This window comes from Gigantopelta aegis, chromosome 3, assembly GCF_016097555.1.
Source record: "Gigantopelta aegis isolate Gae_Host chromosome 3, Gae_host_genome, whole genome shotgun sequence".
Classification (NCBI taxonomy): Eukaryota; Metazoa; Mollusca; class Gastropoda; order Neomphalida; family Peltospiridae; genus Gigantopelta; species Gigantopelta aegis.
This window is the reverse complement of record NC_054701.1, coordinates 74,479,993-74,505,274: the sequence shown is the minus strand read 5'-3', so window position 1 is coordinate 74,505,274 and position 25,282 is coordinate 74,479,993. Positions and strand designations below refer to the sequence as shown.

Here is a 25,282-nt window from a genome sequence, read left to right as displayed (position 1 = left end):
GTGGAAAATAGATCAATGTATACATGAAAACAGTGACAGATGGTGTGTTATACAGCTGGAACAGGAAAATCTTAATGGGTCCACTGAGGGAAGATCAGCCCCATGAAATCAATTCCATTAACTCCTGAGCTACACACCAAATTTAATACACTGATTACCGAAAGATGAATAAAGCTAGTTATTAAACAGAAAATCAGGTAAAGAACATTAAAGCTGTTTTTCCTAGCCAGTGCACCACGAATGGCATATCAAAGGCTGTGGTATGTACTACTCTGTCTGTGGGATGGTGCATATAAAAGATCCCTTGCTGCTAATCGAAATGAGTAGCCCATGAAGTGGTGACAGAGGGTTTTCTCTCTCAATATCTGTGTGGTCCTTAACCATATGTTTGACGCCATATAACTGTAAATACAATGTGTTGAGTGTGTCGTTAAATAAAACATTTGTTTATAATGAGCATTAAAGCTGTTTCAAACTGGATTATGTGGCGGGAGGTGGGAATCACTGTAATTATTATTTATGTCCCGTAAATGTACTGCAATTTTGTTTTCTTTGAATACCACGTTTAAATAACATTTTATTTTGTGATTGATGGGTATATCAGAAATTGCCTTGTGGCTTATTTCCCCATTCTGAAACAATCCTGAACAACAACGAGGGCAGTGTAATGTCAGCTACCTCAAATACAAGTTGGGCGAGTGTAATTTGTGAAAAGCCAAGACCACTTTCTGTGACCATCAATTTGCCACTTTGTCCATGACACCTGGTCAGTCCTGGTGCCCTGTGATGAAGCACAAGCTGTAATGTATCTAACAAGGGTCCATTCCCGGTTATCACCATCCCACAGTCATTACTAGTAGACTTTCTACATCAATCACTAGCAGAAAAAAAACTCATCCATTATCAATGTCCCCATCCATTCTCATATCAAGTGTAACATGTATACCAGTAATCATGCCTTAGAACTTACTTATGTTCTGTACAGGTATAGATGACATTATTTTAAAGCGGCAGAGAGGGAAAAAAAAGAAGATATATCCAAAGTTATACTTTTCAAGAACACAAAATGAATGGATGGTTGGATGGATGGATGGATGGATGGAATGTTTAATGACACCCCAGCACAAAAATATACATCGGCTATTGTGTGTCACAAAAGGTAAGTATATGAAAATTCATGGATGGGTACATGGATGGATGGGATGGGATGGGATGGGATGGGATGGGATGGGATGGATAGAAGGAAGGAAATGTTTTATTTAATGACACACTCAACACATTTTATTTAATATGGCATCAGACATATGGTTATGGACCACACAGATATGAGAGAGGAAACCCGCTGTCGCCACATCATGAGCTACTCTTTTCGATTAGCAGCAAAGGATCTTTTATATACACCATCCCACAGACAGAATAGTACATACCATGGCCTTTGTTAAACCAGTTGTGGAGCACTGTCTGGAACAAGAAATAGCCCAATGGTGAGTGCTGTACCACTGAACTATGTCCCGCCCCTGGATGGATGGATGGGTGGATGGGTGGGTCGATGCTTGGATGGATGGATGGATGAATAATAAAATTCTTGACTTTCAGAGGGTAAACACATTCAGTACAAGGTGACTTGTCTCCCATGATGTCCTCTCTAATCTACATACATATTATACATACATACTTTTATACAAACATGAATGAATGAATGAATGAATGAATAAATAAATGAATGAAGAATGTTTAATGACACCCCAGCACAAAAATACACATCAGTTATTTGTCAAACAAAGCTAAGGATATGAACAGGATTATTTCAACAACACAAGAATCAAGCAGTTATTCAAAAACCATGACATAAAGATAACAAAAAAAAAAAAAAAAAAAAAAATATGAATGCAAAAATTAGAGGAATATTTTATTGAATAAAATTGCAGCTCATTGTCAAATATGGTAATTTTTGACATTTAAAAGACAACTCCTTCCAACAGCAAAATATTTTGTCAACAAAATGACAAACCTTAACATTTTTGTAGTTTTTTCCTTTGTTACTTGTTTCATTTGACATGTAAATTCTATACATCATAGCATATATGTTAATAAATATTTTTGAATGAATAATGTTAAAACAAATTGCAGGAATTTCAAGATTAAATTATTATTAAAATATCCTTTAAGACAGATTGTTTTATTTATCATCACCAAAGCTTTATTACTCACCAGCTATTGAATGACAAACATTTAATAATTCTGAAACCCATCACAAGGGATCTTTTATATGCACTTTCCAGCAGGCAGCACATTCCACAGACTTTGGTATACCAGATGTGGTCACTAGTAAGTATGAGAGAGCGGGATGTAGCCCATGGTAAAGCACTCGCTTGATGTACAGTCGATTTGGGATCAATCCCAGTTGGTGGGCCCATTGGACTATTTATCGTTGTAGCCAGTGCACCATGACTGGTATATCAACGGCAATGGTATGTGCTATCCTGTCTTTGGAATGGTGCATATAAAAGATACATTGCTACTAATGGAAAAATGTAGCAGGTTTCCTCTCTAAGACTATATGTCAAAATTACGAAATGTTTGACATCCAATAGCCATTGATTAATAACTTAATGTGCTCTAGTGGTGTCATTAAATAAAATTATATACATATTACTATTAGGTGTGATTTTGAATGTAATGTTGCTTCTGCATATGTTGTAAAAATTACAGGAAAAAAATGTAAACTTTTCCATTATTATACTTTATACATATGTATACAGGACTGATAGCAATGATACCCAATGATTAATATATAATGTGCTTTAGAGGTCCCGTTAAACAAAACAAAATTTTAACTTGTAGTAGGTATGAGAGGCAAATGAGTCCACTGAATGGGTTCTTTCCTATCAACCAAGCACCTCAGGCAAGTACTCTACTACTGAACTACAACCTGCTCTGAACCTCTTACTCAGGATGGAAAAAAAAGTACTTTAAATAACTTAATAGCCAGCATTCATACTTGATCTATCTAAAAATATCCCCCAAGACACATTAGGTGAAAAGATCACGGCTTAAGGACAATCATTTCATGCTTTAAAACCATAAAAGCCCAGTATTTTTATATACAGTGACGACTAATTTGACAATTATAGAAGCGTAATCTCTAAGTAAAGCTTATCCTTGGTATTAAGTCCTCTCCGCTATAAAAATATCCCTGGTGACACAAAGCGCCTTTGTGGCAATTTGATTGTAAGAAATCATGGACGCCAGTGTATTAATTCTGGCAATCAATGCCTCACCAAATGGAACACACGTCCGGGGATTTGGTCAAGTGGTCTTGCCCGAGTCGTGTCCATCACAGACACCGTTTTAATCTTGCCGAGTAATCCCAATTGGACATTATGCTAAAAGATGACCGTCGTCTAGTCTCCAAACTGACTGGCCAAACAATGACGGAACTCTCCATGCACACTTCAAGGCTATGGCGTTTTTTCTCCATCATGTCCGTGTTAATTCACAACTCAAGTGTGTGTGTTTTTATATCAAAAATGGACCAATTTATTGTTAACACTTATTGCCATGATAGATGCCTTATAGAACATCAACATATCAGAGCAGCACTTCAAGTGTCATTTCTTCACATGGATATTTTAACCTACACTGTAGAAAGGCTATGTATGTTAAAACAGTGTATGAAAACTTAGATTGTAACTTATTGCCATATAAAATACCCTACATATATTATTAATTAACATAATTAATATAATTTGAAGGTCAATACAGAGTGTTAAAGGTTGTTCTGTTTAACAACACCTCTAGAGCATATTGATTTATTAATCATCGGCTACTGAATGTCGAAAAATCTGGTAATTTTTACTTATAGTCTTAGAGAAAACCCGCTAAATGTTTTCATTCATAATTTATATGCATTTTTCCACAGACATGACAGCACATACAACAGCCTCTGATAAACCAGTCTTGGTGACCTGGTTGGGATGGGGAAAACCCAATCAGAAGATGAGTCCACTGAGGTGATCTACTGGGTAGATGCATAATATTTTAGCTTACAAGTGGAGACGATCTAATAAAATTGCAATGAAAATGCATAGAATATAACAAATTAAATTTAACTGTACAATTAATACGACTTACAAAAATGAGGCCTGTTCTGGAGTGCATGCAATTATAGTTGCACGCTAGATTGCTTTTTGATCCTAATATTGGATGAATGCGATGTGAAAAACAAAGACAATAATACCAGTCAAATGTTTTGCAATTGTTCTGCCTTCTAACCATGTTACTGTTCAGGAGGGCAATTTTAGCAATCACAGTTATTCATAGACTGGTTTCTAAGCCTAACATTGGATAAAATGTGAAAGACGATGACAGTACCAGTCAAAATGTTACTGATCATTTGGTCTCCTAACCATACCACTGTTCAGGAGGGCAATTTTAGCTATCACAGTTACTCACTAAACTGGTTTCTATGCCTAACATTGAATGAATGTGACGTGAAAGATGACGACAGTACCAGTCAAAATGTTCATGTGTGTTCGGCCTCCTGACCATACCACTGTTCAGAAGGGCAAGCAATCAGTTACTCACTCGACTGGTTTCGATACCTAACATTGGATGAATGTCATGTGAAAGAAGACGACAGTACCAGTCAAAATGTCCATGTGCGTTTGACCTTCTGAATACACCACAGAGCATGTTCGATTAGTGACACATGCTGTCTACACCATCATTATCTGCATGTTGTTAGTGGGCAGTGTGATTTGTTTACCTGATTAGTTCCAGTCTGCTACATGTCTGACGTTGCTGTCGATAGGCTCCCGTGGTGATCTCACTTTCTAACATTACTCTCGGGTTTTAATGATCAGGTTTCTTTCAAGAACGAATTTAAAATATCAAAATCAATAACCATCAATAAATATCGGTTTGCTTTCAAGAACCAGTTTTTAAAATATCAAAATCAATAAAGACCAGTTTTCTTCCATGAACAAGTTTTAAAATTAAAAATCAATAATAATCAATTAATATCAGTTTTCTCTGATTAACAAGTTTAAAAAAAATAGAAACCAATAAATATCAATATCTAGTTAACTATAAAAAAAAAGAGAGTAAAATCTGCAAAATGTATGTAAGCTTTTTGTACAAAGATTTAGTATGATTTAGTATGATTATGACTGTGAATTATGAATTTTATGTTAGTTTGTTAGGTTTTTGATTTTTGTATTTTTTCATTTGTAGCAAGGGATCTTTTATATGCACTATCTCAGACAGAATAGCACATACCACAGCCTTTTATATACCAGTCATGGTGCATTGGATGGAATAAGAAACAGCCCAATGGGCTGCCTACTTGGAACGATCCTGGACTAACTGTGCATTAGGCGAGCGCTCCTTCCTTCACTTTTAATAAGCCATTGAACTAATAACTTATACAACTGATAAGAGAGGTTTTGACTGGTTGTCAGTTTAATGATAAGTTAGCATTTTAGTTTCCTTATTTTACATTTACAAAATAAAGAAGAAAAAGTAATAATTGTGGGTGAATAAAATGAGATAAATTTGTTTTCAAACCTGACGGGTAACAGTAAAGAATTTATTAAAAAATAAAAATATTTGTAAAGCAAAATTCAAATAAAATCTTTTTGGAAAAATATTAAAAGTTTAAAACCTAGCGCCCTGTTATAACGACTTGTGACTACCAATCAAGATACAATGAGAAATCGCTCCCCACGACCTCCTACAGCCTAACTAATGGCCTCCGATCAACCTGTTTGAAATGACTTTTGTAATAAAAGGATATTATCCCGAATTTCATCTGACCATCTGACCTCGAGGAATAAATCCATCTGCCAAACCGTTAAAGGTCAGCCATTACTGGACTTGTCAAATATCTGCGAGTCAAAGACGTGTCAGTGTTGTGACAACAGAGCAGGCCCAATGCAAGATTGCACTCCCGACCACTGATAACATGGGCTACAAGATTGCTATCAGTCGAGATAAGGGGCAGCAATTTCACCAAACAACCAACCACACTCGAATCCAATTGCTGTGCTGTGAACAGCACACACACAAAAAAAGGCCATACATGTGATCAGCAACAAAAAAAATCAGGAAAAACTTGTCTTTCCCTTGTTAATCAGAGGGGAAAAAAAAGGATTGATTCTTTACAGATTTGAGTTATGTGGAGAGAGAGAGAGAGAGAGAGAGAGAGAGAGAGAGAGAGAGAGAGAGAGAGAGAGAGAGAGAGAGAGAGAGAGAGAGAGAGAGAGAGAGAGAGAGAGAAATATAGGCAGAGACAGATAGAGAGGGAGGGAAGGGCAGAAAGAGAGGCAGTGAGACAGACAGATTCAAATGCAGAGGCAGAAAAAGACAGAGAAAGAGACAGATACAGAGAGAGAGAAAGAGAGACAGATTAAAATTGAGAAAGAGAGAGGCAGACACAGACAGACAGAAAGGCACAGACAGACAGACAGACACATACACAAAGATAGAAATAGAAAGGAACCTTCTGCTACCACTTTCCCATATAGACAAGACAGCACATGCCACAGTCTTTGATATACCAGAAGTGAGGTACTGGGTGGGATGGAGGAACACTTGTCAAGTCCATTGAGGGTAACAGTTTGTTTGTTTTATTTAACGACGCCGCTAGAGCACATTGATTTTTTATCTTATCATCGGCTATTGGACGTCAAACATATGGTCATTCTGACACTGTTTTTAGAGGAAACCCGCTGTCGCCACATAGGCTACTCTTTTTACGACAGACAGCAAGGGATCTTTTATTTGCGCTTCCCACAGGCAGGATAGCACAAACCATGGCCTTTGTTGAACCAGTTATGGATCACTGGTCGGTGCAAGTGGTTTACACCTACCCATTGAGCCTTGCGGAGCACTCACTCAGGGTTTGGAGTCGGTATCTCGATTAAAAATCCCATGCCTCGACTGGGATCCGAACCCAGTACCTACCAGCCTGTAGACCGATGGCCTGCCACGACGCCACCGAGGCCGGTATTGAGGGTAACAGACCCATCACAACTTAGGTGAGCACTCTTATCACAGAGCAACATTTCACCCCCTTTAATAGCCACTTCAAACACTGAAAGCAGAACAGTTTTGTGATATTGCATGCTCGGGGTAGTACACTTGAATCTTAGTAACACAGGTAGGTGTCATAAAATGCCAGCAATAGTCCGTGGGGTAGTTACGGAAAACCCTCCACCCTCAAGGGAATTTATTGGTGGCCAGCTATGAACATGTATTAATTTGATTTGATTGCAGGGGCGAGATGTAGCCCAGTGGTAAAGCATTTGCTTGATGCATGGTCGGTCTAGGATCGATCCCCGGCAGTGGACCCATCTGGCTATTTCTTGTTCCAGCCAGTGCTCCACAACTGGTGTAACAAAGGCTGTGGTATGTACTATCCTGTCTGTGGGATGGTGCATATAAAAGATCCCTTGCTGCTAATCAAAAAGAGTAGCCATGAAGTGGCGACAGCAGGTTTCCTCTCTCAATATCTGTGTGGTCCTTAACCATATCTCTGATGCCATATAACCGTAAATAAAATGTGTTGAGTTCGTCGTTAAATAAAACATTTCCTTCCTTCCTTCCCAATTTGATTTTAAACTGGCGGAGGGGGCAGTGCTTTATCTTCAGAGATGGGGAAGAAGTTTCTTTTGTTTAACAACACCACTAGAGCACATTGATTTATTAATCATCGGCTATTGGATGTCAAACATTTGGTAATTCTGACTTGTAGTCAGAGGAAACCCGCTACACTTTTCCAAATGCAGCAAGGGATCTTTTATATGCACTTTCCCACAAAAAAAGAAAACACATACCACGGCCTTTGACCAGCTGTGGTGCACTGGTTAGAATGAGAAAAAACACAATCAGGTGAATGGATAAAAGGTGATTCGATCCTGCGACGCAAGCACCTCAAGCGAGCACTCAACCAACCAAACTAAATCCTGCCCCTTTCAGAGATGCATGGGGAGGCCAATGCCCCTCCCAATCTCCTTCCACTTCCAATGCCTATCACAAAGGTTAGACAAGAATAGAAAACAACGAACAAATCAACTATTATATTTAAACACAAAAAACCTTATATGCATAATCATTACACTATCACAACGAAGCAATTCTTCTCCATACCAATTCCAGAGCTTCTAGCACAAGTCTGCAAACCATATCAGTGACTGCTACACAGACTGATTCCCCTTTAAGGCTGTAAGGTCAAAGATACAGCGGCACAGCAACTCATTACAGAGTAATTAATACAGCCCGGGGACCCATCTAATGTTGTCTATTTGATATAGACGGATAAACCATTTGTCTTATTTGCCTTGGTGTTCCGAACCCTCAAGCCAAAAAGATTTATCCTTTCATTTCACGAATGAAGGGAAAAGCCGGATGTAAATACTGGAATGGATTGCAATACTGATGGATAACAATGGTGCATGCAGTCCGTCGATTACAGTTGGGAAAACGAATTAGGTACAAATGAATGGACACATTTTGTATTAGTTAATATAGCTTTCCGGCTAAAACCTTGATGGTATACAAACGTTCTTGAAAAGCCAACTATAAAACATTCACCTGTCTTAAAAGATTCTCTTCATTGAGTCTATTGGGTTATTTCTCGTTCCTGTGGTATGTCCAATCCTGTCTGTGGGATGGTGCATATAAAAAGATCCCTGTCTATTAATGGAAAACTGTAACAGGTTTTTCCTTTAAGACTAATGTCAGAATTACCAAATGTCTGACATCCAATAGCCAATGATAAATAAATCAATGTGCTCTAGTGGTGTTGTTAAACAAAACAAACTTGTAATTTAAAAGACTACTGTATTATGTTAAAAGATAAAAAGATAAAGATAAAAACTTTATTGCATATAGACATTCCACATTCAGAACTGGGTGCAAAACATATGCACAAACAAGACACTAACAAACATCATACTATTCTAATGACTAAATAAGGACTAATTATGCACAATACATGTTATGTAGTCATGTTAAATACCACAACTTAACCTGTATTAGACGGACAACTGTCTTAATACAAGTTTAACTGTGATCATGATTTTTTTTTTCCCTAATTCTAAAGAGTAGTTATTCATAGTGGTAATTATTTTTTAAAACAGGAGGCAGTTTCAGAAAGAAACATAGGTGTCTATACCCACAGAATGCAGTGAGGTCTATAGTTGTAAGCTGGGAAATATTCATTGAAAATCACTTGCTGCCTTCTAATGAAAACACTGGTTATTAAATTGTACTTAAATTTCTGTTGCATTCATTACAACGTAACGTTATCCCATTGGTCCAGACATAGCAATGGCACTGGCGTAGTAAGTGTGGGAGGGTGGGGAGTGTGTGGGGGGGGGGGAGTAAGGCCCCCACTTTTCAGATATTTTGCTTTATATTTGCTTTATAATAGTGTAAAAGTGTAAATATAGAAGTGTGCCCCCCCCCCCCCCCACACACACACACTTTTTGGCACCTTCAAATGGTACTGAATGGGAGTTTGTTAATTTTTCAATGAATGTAAAAATTAAGTCGTCAGGGAACGTCATATCTGATGACATCATTGTATATATGGGCAAGTTGTCTTATTGGGCGTTATTGTTTATGGATAAAAAAATAATTCCAAATAAAATATGATGTTTTAGTGTTATTATTAGCCTGTATGATTCAAATTTAATTATAAGTATTGTCTTTTATTTCTTTTACGTTCATCTGGGTATGAACAAAAAAAATCATCCGCAAACTTATGTGAAAACGGCTTCGCCAAATTATTTAGTTTTGTTCATACCCCACTGAATGTAAAAGAAATAACAGATAATACTTAACTAAACTGTTTTGAAAATCACATTTCAAAGTCATAGATTCTAATTTCTGGGTTACTTTTTTGTGTTTTATATAAAATACATTTTGAGCTACTATACAACTTAATTTTATCAAGTCATAAATTGTAATTTAATGAAAATAAAAAAAACTTTAACAGCTAAAAATATACTGATTGAAAGAAATAAGGAATCACACCAACACTAACAGGAAAGAGTGACTGCTATCAAAGGCCTCTTCCAAGAAGACAATCACGTTATTGACATTGAATTCCACATCACTGACATTCAACCCCGTAGCACATCTTTGTATTTTATACAGACATTACTATTACACTAATAGTAATTTTCGATTTGGTCTACAATATCAAGTGTTACATTAATTCTTTCTCTCGGGTACATTTTACACTACCTAGTAACCATATGGGGTCAGCTAGTGTCTTTAAGAGTTTGTAACATTTTATTAATTATTTTTTCTCCATATACTTTGTAACACTTTTAGCCACCTGGGAATTTTACATGCATATGAAATCTATTAAAACATACATGGAATGTCAAATTAAGCTCAACACGGAGAAGACCTCGTCTAAATTGGTACATAAATTGACTTTGTAATTGGGCAAATCATGCTGGCAGCGTGCCACTCTTTATCAGGGCATAGTAATAAGAAAAACTTTTTCAAACACACATGGAACAGATGACTAGTAATTACTAACACAGCTCATTGCTTCTGCACCAGTATTTAACCACCTTGGCCTGCAGGTTGCTCTAATTACTCTCAGGTGGACAATTTGAATGGAGTTACCTAACTTGGATGGAGTTACTTAACCTGGACAGGTCTTTAATTTGGTGCACAAGCTGTCTCAACTTTACAACACAGTCGTTATACAATTATTGCAACAGGTTCTGTATGTGTACGAGATGGGATTCAAAATGGTTAAATAACAAATTAATATGCTGCACATGTGAAAATCTGGTTATCTACAAGTCTAGACTTTGTCTATGCTACTGTCTAGACTACCATAATGCCATAAAAATGTGCCATACCAAATAAAAAGGTACATTTTTAAATCACTTGGAAATTTTTCTTACAAAGTAGCAACAATATTTAGTATTTGGCTAATAAAACTTTCTTTAAAGTAGCTGTTTTTAATAATTTTCCAGAAAATGCTCTACATTGATGAAAACTGGCTAAACCAAACATTCTGTCCAATGCGAGCAATGGTGGTTAATTATAGGAGCAGGTTCCTCTTTCATTATTAAACTCAAAAAGAAATCAAATGTAACTACATTGTCTTAATGGGAGGGATGTAGCCCAGTGGTAGAGCACTCGAATGATGCACGGTTGGTCTGGGATCGATCTCCGACGGTGCGCACATTGGGCTATTTCTCGTTCCAGCCAGTACACAACTGGTATATCAAAGGTCTTGGTGTGTGTGCTATCTTGTCTGTAGTATGGTGCATATAACAGATCCCTTGCTACTAATGAAAAAAATGTAGCAGGTTTCCTCTCTAAAAGTATGTGTCAGAAGTACCAAATTTTTTACATCCAATAGCCAATGATTAATAAATCAATGAGCTCTAGTGGTGTCGTTAAACAAAACAAACTTTACATTACATCGTCTTAATGGCAACTCAAGCTGATTTGATAATTTAGTCAATAGTCCTAAAAAAAAAACACACACAAAAAAACAAAACAGATTGCATCTAAGTGATGGCTGACGCCATATAACCATAAATAAAACGTGTTGAGTGCATCATTAAATAAAACATTTCCTTCCTAAGTGATGGAGCATTTGTTTGGGCTCTGTTTTATGAACTGATCTTAGCCCTAAGATCACCTTAATTGCATAACTACTGTATACACTTAAGGTGATCTTAGCTCTAAGACCGCTCCGTAAAATGGGGCCCATATGCAATAGGTCCTAAGATCAATCCTCTTTGGTGGAGCAATTTTCTCCCCATCCCAACCAATGTACATGGCCGAATATTAAACGCTGTGGTATGTGCTGTCCTATATATGGGAAAGTGCTGCTATTCAGAAGGAAAACTTACTTCGTTATCAAAGTGGTATATGAGCACATTAAACTAGTTACCTACCTACCTACCTACCTACCTACCTAAAAATTTACTTAGGGCCCAATTCAATAAACTCTCGCAACTTTACAATCTCACAGTGCAATACTAAAAGACTTACAAAGAGGATGCTTTGTTGTCTAACAGAGCCTAAGAGAGCTTTGTGAAGTAGGCCCCTGGTTACCAAAATGTTACAATAACCATATAACACCAAACAGCATAATTTAAAGTATCATTAAAAAACATTATTTTCCTTTCTAAATAAAAAAGAAAGATTGAGCTCCTTTTAGATATTAGAGGTTACTGTGTCTATTATTACCAATATGTAGGTCTGATTTGATCTTTTGTTTACCTTCACCCAAAATACCCTCAAAAAGAAAATATAAACAGATCTATTTTTGACCAATTCCTTTCAAATCTACAATGAAGGTAGAAAGAGGACCAACAGAACAGCTGTAAAATCTTTTTGTATACAAAAAGAAAATAATTAGGCCATCCTAAAAAAATATTAGTTTTTCTGTAATGTTACCCACCATTTCAGTAGTGGTTTGGTTGGTAGGCATACCAAATCTTTTGATATACCAGTTGTGGGACATTCTTTTGGGATGGAAGGAAATGTTTTATTTAACGACACACTCAACACATTTTATTTACGGTTATATGGCATTGGACATATGGTTAAGGACCACACAGATATTGAGAGAGGAAACCCTTGTCACCACTTCATGGGCTACTCTTTTCGATTAGCAGCAAGGGATCTTTTATATGCACCATCCCACAGACAGGATAGTATATACTACGGCGTTTGATATACTTGTCGTGATGCACTGGCTGGAGCGAGATATAGCCCAATGGGCACACCAACGAGGATCGATCCTAGACCAACCGCATATTAAGCGGACGCTTTACCACTGGGCTACATCCTGCCCTCATTGGGATCAGAGAATGGCTCCACCAAGAGGATTCGATCCTAAGACCTAAGCATCTCAGGCGAGCACTCAGCTGACAGAGCTAGATACTCCCTTTTTATGAAATAAAGATTTTTATGTACCGATATAATATGCACTAAACTGAACTGCCATAAATTTCCATACCAAACAAAAACAGGAAGGATACATTTTTTTTAAAGTTAAAGTTTGTTTTGTTTACCAACACCACTAGAGCATTTATTAATCATCGACGTTTGGATGTCAAACATTTTGGTAATCTTTACATACAGTCTTAGAGAGAAAACCAGTTACACTTTTCCATTAGTAATACAGGATCTTTTATATGTACCATCCCACAGACAGGCTAGCACATACCACAGACTTTGATAAATCAGACATGCACTGGCTGGAATGAGAAAAGCACAATGGGTCTACTGACTGGGATCGATCCCAGCCGACCACACATTAAACAAGCACTTTACCCCTGGGCTAAGTCCCGCCCACCCCCTTTTATGAAATTTAAATACTTTTTTTATGCACTGATATAATATGACACTAAACTGAACTGCCATAAATTTCCTTAGTAAACAAAAATAAGAAGAGAGCATATATTTTTTTTAAAGAGTTACAGATCAAACAGATGAGTTTTTTCCCATTGGTCTGTGAGCAATAGAGATTCCAAGTGATTACCAGCCTGTAATCAGGCTACTTTGTGGCTTATTTTGAGACTCGGAGTTGCCAAACAAATCCACGTACAGGTAAACGAGCCTCGTTACTGGGAACCTCCCTTTGATCCCTCCCACCTGGCAAAGAAGCAGAGTAAACTCGGGGAATGTTTCACACCCTGGCTGATCCCGTAAATTAATGAAAACATGCCTCTCGGAGAAAACAAGACAGATAGGGAATTCCCTGTCCGTTCACCGGCCCAAGACGTTTTATTTGCTTCAACATTAACTCAACAGCTGCGATTAAAGCCAAAGAAAGCTGTAGGTATTTAGTATAATTACCTTAAGCCAGGTAATTAAAAAGTCCATACAGTTGAACAGGACAAGAAATTAAAGATTAGTTCCATGTGTGGGGTTTCAGAAAAGGTTGCTATTCAAACATATACGGTAATGATAACGACACTTGCTAAATTTTATAAATGATAATGAGAAAAGGGAGGAAATAATGTTTTATTTTTAATAACATTGGTTATTATGGTTATATGGCATCGGACATATTATTAAGGACCACACAGATAATGAGAGAGGAAACCTGCTGCAACCATGCAATGGGCTACTCATTTCAATTAGCTGTCAGGGAATGGATGGATGGATGGATGGATGGGTGGATGGGTGGATGGGTGGATGGGTGGATGGGTGGATGGATAGACAGACCAGATGGATGGATGGATGGATGGACAGACCAGATGGGTGGATGGATGGACAGACCAGATGGATGGATGGATGGATGGATGGATGAATGAATGAATAATTGAATGAATGAATGAATGAATGAATGAATGAATGAATGAATGAATGAATGGATGATGGATGGATGGATGGATGGATGGACAGACAGACGGATGGACTGATGGACGGACGGATGGGATACATAGGATGGATGGATCAAATAAAGATATGCTTTACCAACTTCAAAATCATTACTTAAATTACAATAACAAATCTTGTTATATATGTAACAGAAGGGGTCATGTATGGAAGAAAAAAATCTTCTACAATATTAATTATATAGTAGTGTAGTGTTATATATAGTATATAATGAAATGGAAGAAGAGGCCACTTTTAAAAGGCAACTCATTAAGATAATTTGTATTAATTAAGAGCCATTCCTGAATTGTTAACATGGCTGTTGAGAGGCAAGCAGAAATAGAATTTATTTACAAAAAATTATATAGGTATTTCATTTATACCGTGAAACCTCTCAAAACCGGACCCTCTTTAAACCGGAATTCTCTCAAAACTGGACATTTTTCACGGTCTCTTTTTAAATATGAGTATAAAAAAGAACGTCTCTAAACAGGATACCCTTAAAAATCAGACATTTTACTTTGTCCCGAGGGTGTCTGGTTTAGGGGAGTTTCACTGTACTTATTATTAACGTTATATTCAATAATGGTTCAAGCACACTGCCTTGAGCACACACCTTTGCTATCTGGACTGTCTGTCCAGAACAATGGGTTAGTGGTTAGTGCTTAATGGATAACGATAACTTACAGGCATAAACAGCTACTGAAATAACATCGCTGTGAAATCACTTTATTCATGGTGTTCTAATTTTCATGTCATTCATGGACTAGTGATGTCAATGATTTTAAGAACACAATGAAAATATAATACAAGCATACTTATGATACAAATATATGATACTACCTTCTTGATCCACATATTTAAGAACCCAATGAAATTGGCATTTTAGCAAAAGAACAAAAATTTAATACCATGAAAATAAATGATATCACAGAGAAAAATTGCAGCAGATCTTTAGGTATAAAATAATAATTAATTAAAAGTTCCTCTTGCCTTCCCACCACAATTCTGAAACAGCTGTAAAATAAAAATATTAAAAAGCAAACTTTTACCAACCTGTAGATCCAATAGTGTTCTTTTAAATCAAACACTTGCACTTGTGTATTCTTTCAAAAACAGCTCCGCCTTACGAGCCTGGCTAAAAAGCAAAAAAACAAAGACATGTAAATCTTTGAGAAATTATGCAAATAAACATTAAAGACACTAATATATGCCTGCTTCAGTGAAACGCTTGTCTTAAAGACCAAGAAAATAAGCAAATAAATATGACAACAAACAAAAGCTTTGAAGAGACCAATATATGCCCGCCTGGGTGAAACAGTGTCTTAAAGACGAAAAGATCGTCTCTTTATTTACACTAATATCTCCAGGTACACATTGTACAGAAGCCAGCAGTGACTCTTCACACTTACACTATCATGCTAAGTCTCTAGTCAACTCATCTAAACCCGAAACCTGTTTGTTCCATCACGGGCCTGTAGCAGCTTCAACCCAAAATTAACCAGACAAAGATGCTTACTTCCTTAACACAGAAGTAATACCATTTATTTACTTTTCACAGTGGATAGACAAAACAACCTGTATATGTCTAAACAGTTGGGGAGTGGTACAAGAACAACACTATAATTTTGTAATTAATATTGTAATTAATGCTTTAATTGTCCACTAATAGATGCTCAATATTAAGTTTTATAGATACATTGACCAATGGATGTGTAGGTGGATGGATGGGTGGGTGGGTGGGTGGATGGATGGATGGATGGATGGATGGGTGGGTGGGTGGGTGGGTGGATGGGTGGATGGATGGGGTGGATGGGTGGATGGATGGGTGGATGGGTGGGTGGATGGGTGGATAGATGGATGGATGGATGGATGGATGGGTGGATGGGTGGGTGGATGGATGGATGGATGGGTGGGTGGGTTTGCTTTGGTATTTGGATGGATGGATGTTTGGATGATTGGATGGATAGATGGATGGACGGACAGACAGACAGACAGATGGATGGATGTTTGGATGGATGATGTTTGGATCGATGGATGTGTGGATGAATAGATGAATGGATGATTGGATGACCGGATGAATGCATGGATGGATAGATGGATGGATGGATGGATGATTGGATGGATGGATGATTGGATGGATGGATGGATGGATGGATGATTGGATGGATGATTGGATGGATGGATGGATGATTGGATGGATGGATGGATGGATGGATGGACGATTCGATGGATGGATGGATGGATGGATGGATGGATGATTCGATGGATGGATTTTGGGTGGATTGTTGTAGATGAATAGGTGGTTGGGTGGGTGGAATAAGGTAGAGTTGTTTGTATTGTTAAATGAATAAACAGATGGGCAGGAAAATGTGATGAATGTTAAACAACTACAATCTTGCATTATATTTACCAAATTAAGACATAAAAATATCTAATAAAAGGCATTTTAGAAGGTACAACCTCAACAAAGCTACAACTTTACCAGTTAAAAACTATTTTTTTAAATCATGCTGCATAAATGTGTCAATATAACTTGTACAATGTTTAAAGCCAAGTTAGAGAAAAGCAATATGATTCATCGAAAGATTAACAAGAAAAATGGTGCTAAAACACTTTAATAAATTGATGCGGCTCTTAAGCAACAGATTTTGCGGTTATTACTGGTCATGTGAAAGAAAGGAGAATGGAACTATGAATTGATGACAACAGGTTCATTACACAAATTGTATGACACCACTATTAATCCACTTCATGGCTCCCGTCGCTGACTCAGCTATTTGCCAATCCAGATGCATCAAGTCAACTCATCCACAAAACATTTTTAAAAGTCCATTTTTATAATAAAAATCCTTAATGATTAATGAGCTCAAAAAAGAATTCTTAAATCTTGTTCATTAACTAACAGTGAAAAATTATAACAAAAATCAGTTATGGTCGGATTTCAGTCTTGGGTCTCTTAACAAATGCACTGGCATAGGAAATGGGGGTGGGGGGGGGGGGGGGACAAGGGCACCTGTGCCCCCACTTTTCAGATATTTTTTGCCAACATTTTGGCACCTTTCTACACCAGACATGGAACAACATGCTACTTCCAATTGATTTATTTTATCTAACAGTGAAAAAGATATATCACTGTAAGTCTGTATGTTGACAAAAAGTAAAAGTAAAGTTTGTTTTATTTAACGACACCACTAGAGCACATTGATTTTTTTATCTTATCATCGGCTATTGGACGTCAAACATATGGTCATTCTGACACTGTTTTTAGAGGAAACCCGCTGTCGCCACATAGGCTACTCTTTTTATGACAGGTAGCAAGGGATCTTTTATTTGCGCTTCCCACAGGCAGGATAGCACAAACCATGGCCTTTGTTGAACCAGTTATGGATCACTGGTCGGTGCAAGTGGTTTACACCTACCCATTGAGCCTTGCGGAGCACTCACTCAGGGTTTGGAGTCGGTATCTCGATTAAAAATCCCATGCCTCGACTGGGATCCGAACCCAGTACCTACCAGCCTGTAGACCGATGGCCTGCCACGACGCCACCGAGGCCGGTGTATGTTGACAAGGACACTGCTATAAAAGAATGTTTTTGTATTAATGACTATATTACTATTAGGGGTAGGACGCAGCCCAGGTGTAAAGCACTTGATTGATGTGCAGTCAGTTTAGGATCGATTGGGCTATTTATTGTTCCAGCCAGTGCACCACGACCGGTAGATCAAAAGCTGTGGTATGTGCTATCATGTCTGTGGGATGGTGTACCGTATATCTGCGCCTGTAAGTCGATCTCGGCTATAAGTCGAGTCCCTAATTTCAAGCCCTGAAAACGTATTTTTTTATTGACCCGTTTATAAGTCGACCCATGAAAAACAACTTATAAATATTGAAGTATTTCTTATTTTCAGCACATGAGAACAATAATGTATAATATCTCAACAAAAGAAAATTATTTTACAAACTTCGTTTTTCACGTTTTCAACGTTTTGTACATCGCAACATTCCAATCAAACTACATAGCACCAAAACGAAATATTCCCTTAGTAGAGAGTGAAAGCTGTTTGACTTTTACTGTATGGCACTGTACAGCATGGTTTTGTGCACAGACAACAACTTTATTTATCAACACTGACAACAGATCACTACGATAAAACTGAAAGTACATGTATCATCGGTTAAGGTTGCACTATACCAATTAATTTCCGGCTGGGTCGAAGTTCGAGGTGTACCGAACTTTTGATAGAGAAGTTAACACCACAAGTCCTGTGATTGGTTATAAATGTGAGTGTGTTGGTTGTAAAAAAAATTAGTTTCATCTGGGCTAAAAATGTATGCAATTTTATTTGATGTAGTACCACCGTGTCAAGTAGCCTTGTGCTTGGAACATGTATGGGGTACCTGTAAAAAAAAGTACTAAAATTTTGTGCGAAACTAGGGGTGTTGCAGAAACATCTGGTTATACCGAAAATGAGCCATGAAAGGTACCATTTTCTGCAGTTAATACTTTGAGGTAGGGGTTGTAGTACTGATATTTATGGGTCACAGTTTGGTTGATATATTGCATATAGTGTTTTTAAACGCAAACGTTAACATGGTCGCCTATGGGATTTGAATTGGTATAGTCCAACCTATAGCACATATTCAGTGCATAATAAAAAAGATTATGATTTTTGTGATTTAATTAAATTAAACTACACTATTTGATTAATTAGCCGTCACTCGGCCATGCAAGTTCACAATGACCTTGACCTTGACAATAATTACTGTACATAGCTCTGAATGGAGTTTGAACAAAAATTAGCACTGAGGAAAAGTTGGTTTTGGCCTATAATTCATACTATACAGATTTGAATGTTCTTATTTACATGGTGTTTGACTTGCCATATACAACTGCTCTTAAATATGTTAATATATCTAGGCAGTCTGAACTTAGATTTTAATAGCAATTTATTTTTATATTAAAAATAACATGTGCCAATATTGGGATAATGTCTTTAACTTCTATAAACATAGTTAATGTTTTCATGTGTGTACTTCTGTTAGCTTAACTTTTTAAAGACCTTGATTTTTATTGTCCTTTTGGCATATTTATAGGGTGCTAAGTCATATTTTAGACAAATTTGTAGTTTTAGGGGAAACATTTTTTTTACTTTGAAGAATTTTTTTACCAAAGCCATAATTAATTTTTTTTGTCACTATTGTGCCTTCTGTTCTCATTTATACATAACAATAAGCTTGTTAAACATATCTTTAGGTCTCCAGATCAACTCTTTTTTAAAAATAATCACTTAGTTTGCTCCCATGAAGTGTATTTTAAGTGTATACTAGATTTGGAACCAATTTTTCCAGATTTGATTATCTACCTTGGTGTAATTTGATGATTTATTTTATTGTTAATGCTGTATTATCCAATGTTAATAGCTAAATGATATGCTGGATTACAGATTGTAGGAATACATCCAATATACATATTGTATTGATCTGGATTAGAAAATAATGCAATAAAATAGATGTTCGGGTAATTATGTCACTTAAAACAGGTTTTTTTAGTAATGAATCAAAAATAAATATGCGAAAGCTGCATGATAATTCCAGATATAACAAATTTTTTAAAACCTCCAACTACAGTAGGGTATACATAAAATATAGTCAGGAATATTGGTGGCTGCCAATGGTTTTGATGGTCCAATTTGAAAATCTGCATAGCTGATGGATTTGAAATTCCCGCACATGGTAACTTGAAGATGCCCACACTCAGCATACAGGATTTTCTTCCAACAGTGATGTGCAGGACATTAAGTCATTACTTCATACAGATGCAGTCATGTTGGTTTTTCCTTCCTCAGACATTGTATTTTTTTAATACTGATATTTCTTTGATGTGCCTATTGAGGTCTTCATAATCTAGGGGTCAGTCAAGTACATGTGTTTCAATGGAATAAGTTTAAGGAGTTGAGGTACTCTGAATAGCCATGCTGTCTCTACATATATAGCTGAGCACACACACACATCTGACAATAAATATCTTCAGGAGTATTATTTTTAAAAAAATTATTTTTTCAAATATGACATATTGCATTTGTACAAAACTGTACAAAATACATGTGTTTTGTGAGGTGTACATTAAATTAGGTTGCACTGTAGAAACAACAGTTTCAGTGAGGTTGTCAGTTTATGTCAGAAGACACCAGATCCTGGTTGTCATAAAAACACATGATTCACCACCTTTTGAAACATGTATGTTATCAGTATAGGTTGCACTATACCAATTAATTTCCGGCTGGGTCGAAGTTCGAGGTGTACCGAACTTTTGATAGAGAAGTTAACACCACAAGTCCTGTGATTGGTTATAAATGTGAGTGTGTTGGTTGTAAAAAAAATTAGTTTCATCTGGGCTAAAAATGTATGCAATTTTATTTGATGTAGTACCACCGTGTCAAGTAGCCTTGTGCTTGGAACATGTATGGGGTACCTGTAAAAAAAAGTACTAAAATTTTGTGCGAAACTAGGGGTGTTGCAGAAACATCTGGTTATACCGAAAATGAGCCATGAAAGGTACCATTTTCTGCAGTTAATACTTTGAGGTAGGGGTTGTAGTACTGATATTTATGGGTCACAGTTTGGTTGATATATTGCATATAGTGTTTTTAAACGCAAACGTTAACATGGTCGCCTATGGGATTTGAATTGGTATAGTCCAACCTTAATCACATGTTTTGCCGCCATATTAATACATGTAAGGAGGATAACTCTGGAAAGTACACTGGTTTTTGTACCAAATGATGTGTGTCCCTATTGCTCTAGTGAACTGCAGAGATCAGTCTATTTTAAGGAAAAGCTCAGTAATGTTCATGAAGTTAATCACCGACAAAACATTGTTTGAACAACCATTAATGCCAGTGACCAGATTTCAAAATAAACTCAGGCAACAGGTAGTTAGTATTGTTTACATTTTTGCTATTAGTGATGACTATTATTTTAACTAAGTGGACTGTTGTGTTGGCATGTGAGTGAGATCGCATGCCTTTTCGCATAACCAAAACCGTTATAATGCCAAAAAAAAAGGTTATAAAAAATAAATGTGCCAAATTAAGATATTTGAGTAAAAATACAGGGCATACTTCAACAATAAAACTTGTAAAATAATCCCCAAAACGGTAATATGTTTTGGTGAAATTTTTTTACCCTCTTATAAGTCGACCCCCCCAAGTTATAAAATAATTTTTGAGTGAAAAAAATTCGACTTATAGGCAAAGATATACGGTATATAAATGATGATTAAAAATGTCAGAAAAAAATTCTAAACTTTTCAATTATTATACTTTATGCATATGTATACAGGATTGATACCTGAGTTATGCAACCACCCAATGCCACTTTAAGTCTGACTATACATGTACAAAAATATACAAACAATATTTACTTGTTATGTTATTGAAATTAAAACAATACTAATCTTTCGCTGTATTTTGTCAGGTATTAGTGCTAACAAATATTTTAAGCATTCAAAATACTTTGTAAATAAAATAAAAAAACAATGTTTTTTTCATATATTAAAATCAAAATTATTAGCATGTTGTTTTTCCCCAGTTTTACTGCACATATTACCAGATATTACTGTTAAGTGCCATTTTGTTGCTTTGGAAACACTTTACATATAAAAAAAACAAGAAACAAAAAACAAAAACTTCAACAAAAAAAGTACATTTCATATTACACAACTTTTTGTTCTATTATACCCAAAATTAATAATCCCAGTGTTGTTTTTTCCCAGTGTTTAACTTTTATAAATTGCCCGTTATTAGTACTAAAATGAGTCATGCTCCATTGCAAGACAATGATGACGCAGCGGAGTCCATTCATCACATGGAATGACTTTAAGGCAGCGGAATCAGCTCAAGAAGTAATACCAATAACCCGACATGATCTTTAATTCACATGGTACACAGACGCGGCAGTATAACCGAGAGTTACGCACAGTGATCAACAACCCCACGACAGATAATCTGAAATCATTTCTTTGTTGCATACTTCCAACAATTGGCAAATTTCGTATGGATGGAGGAATGCAGGAATTTTGTTTTAATGGGCATAATAACATTGAAATGGACTCTGCACTTGATGAATAATCGGTGCAGATTGAAGGACACAAAGTGTAAAAAAAAATGAATCAACGCCAATGAAGCACTCCATCGTTTACTGACGACCCATTAAATCACTCATAAGGCAATTGTCTTTAGAATTACAAAACGTGGACACAAAAAAAGAGAAGATATTTGACACTTTTTGCCATCCCTCAAGAAATCTATCGTTTGGACGAAACTGATAAAAAGTGACTGCCAAGTTTAATTGCTGCAATAACTGGTTCCAATTGAACATGGGTCAGAAGTATGGTGGCAATCAATTGGCGGCAGTGTAATACAAAAGTTAATGGTGATCACAATTACGGCGAGGGTACTACAATTTTCAGCATGGTGCTGATTTTGTCAATGCAATTCAACATGGGCATTACATGACGATAGTGGACTTTTTTACTCTGGACTTTTTAAGCCAGTTGTCCTAATTACCTAGTCTCCTAATAACTGTCAATTAAACATTGTGTTGGAGTACTCTTAAATGTTAATTTCCTTTAAAAGAATTTGGTGGGTGGGTGGGCAGGCAGCTGGTTAAGCAATTGAGTATGATTCAGTTTTTAGTGAGCGAATGAACAAGTTGTAATGAGTGAGTAGGGAGCAAGCAACCGAGCAAGCAAGAAGGTATCGAGTAATGAGTTAATGTGTGTGAGTATTGAGAGTTAGCAAATGGATAAGTGAGTGAGTGATTAAGTGAGCAAAAACATTTGTTTTAATGATACGACTAGAAGCCATCAACAGGTACTGGCAGCCCTCTACAATGTGACCTACTTACCATTTGTGACACCCAATAGCCAATGTGTATTTTTATGCTGGGGTGTCCTTAAACATTCATTCATTCATTCTACAATGTGACAATTTTTTTCATTTGGGGACTAAAACATTTTATACCATCTGTATAAACATAGAAGTAGGCGTCATCTGGCTCCTAGATGGAAAAGTTAACGTAGAGGGCTGACATTTAGTTAAGACAATGGTCTTCAGAAGAATCCTGCTATATCTTTTCCCCTCAGCAAGGGATCTTTTACGATTGTGGGTGGATGAGCGCGCGCGTGTGTGTGTGTGTGGGGGTGTGCGCGAGTGAGTGGGTGGGTTTTCAGTATTAGGTGGGTTGAGTGGTGGGTAGGTATGGGTGGGTGTGTATGGTGTTTGGGTGAGTGGGTGGGTGAATGGGTGGGTGAATGGGTGGGTTTGTTTAGGTCAGTGAGTGAATGAGTGTGCAAGCATGCAAGTAAACAAGTAAAGGGGTTGCTTGGAGTTTTTTGGGGCATAGTCAGTTTATCAGTATCTATACTTACTAAGCTGCAAAACAAGACAAAATCTACCAAGTTCCATTATTCAAACACCTTTCATCATGAAAAGAGCAGCATTTTGCTCAGGTAATGGCAGCAACATGAGATAATCTACCAAGTTCCATTATTCAAACACTTATCATCATGACAAGAGCAGCTTATGCAACTTGGTCTACTCCTCAGGTATGAAAGGTCACGGGATCAATTCCTATCAGAAGATCCCACTTCTCCACTGATATATCAAAGGACAGGGATGGTGCTGTGCAATTAGCACATGAAAGACCTCTTGTTGCTAACAAAAACAAAATAAACAGCTGCTATTGTACCAGCAGCCTATTTTTCTTGCATTTTAGAACATGTTGCACTACAGATATATCAAGAGATACATTTTCTTTTTCTTTCATTTTTATTGCAGTACAAAACATTAATGCTGGTGAAAAATATCTTTGCCAGCAGTATATATTCTTTGAAAGTAGCAGAATAAACCATTGGGTCCATGTTTACACCTAGGGCGTCTTAGCATTTATTATGCTTGATGATATATTTAGCATTTGGAATTTCTTTTAAGTGCTTTTTTTTTTCTTTTTCTTTTTCTGTTTTTGTTAACAACACCAAGTTGAACCTTGACCCAGTGCTTCCCTTTTTATTTTATATTATAGTGAGGTTTTTATATGCACTTTCCAACAGACAGGACAGCACATGCCATGGGTGAAATGTGTTAAAAGATTAAATTGATGTAATTCAATCTGATCTCAACTGAAAGCATAGATTGGAAAACTGATCACTATACCTATAATACCTAAAATGTGCCACAGTGAATATTTTGCAAAACAATTAAAGACACTTTTTCTTTGGTACATATAATTTGTTTTGTTTTTGGTTCAATGACACCACTAGAGCACATTGATTGATTTATTAATCATCAGCTAATGGATGTCAAACATTTGGTATATCAAAGGCTGTGGTATGTACTACCCTGTCTGTGGGATGGTGCATATAAAAGATCCCTTGCTGCTAATCAAAAAAGAGTAGACCATGAAGTGGCAACAGTGGGTTTCCTCTCTCAATATCTGTGTGGTCCTTAACCATATGTCTGATGCCATATAACCATAAATAAAATGTGTTTAGTGCATTGTTGAATAAAACATTTCCTTCCTTCCTTCATACATGTGTATAAATCATTTCAACTTCTCCCAGTTATGGGCAAATAGCCGAACATACAGAGGGCACAAGTCAAGAAAGACAATCTGTCTAGGAGAAGGACAACTCTGATGCCAAACCCATGCAGAAGCAGCATGCAAGTCCAGTAAGACAAGCTTCTACGGGATGGAAACCCAGACAGAAACACTCCTCCTGAGTTCCTAGGATTACAATCTTCACTCAGGAACTGAGGGTGAGGTAACCCCTACAGAAAACCTCAACCTCACCAAAGTCGGAGTACACTAGCTAGAGAGCGTAAGGACTCTACTAGGAAG

The 25,282-nt window shown here is 36.8% G+C and overlaps 1 protein-coding gene across 3 annotated transcripts in view; it reads right to left on the bottom strand.

The window, feature by feature from the left end:
- LOC121369071 (plexin-B-like) overlaps nucleotides 1–25,282 on the bottom strand; it is a 404,054-nt gene that overhangs the window by 323,174 nt on the left and 55,598 nt on the right. For all 3 annotated transcript variants that reach the window (XM_041493902.1, XM_041493907.1, XM_041493903.1), the window contains exon 2: nucleotides 15,436–15,517. The gene's annotated coding sequence lies outside the window, so the exon portion shown is untranslated. The remainder of the gene's footprint in view (nucleotides 1–15,435; nucleotides 15,518–25,282) is intronic.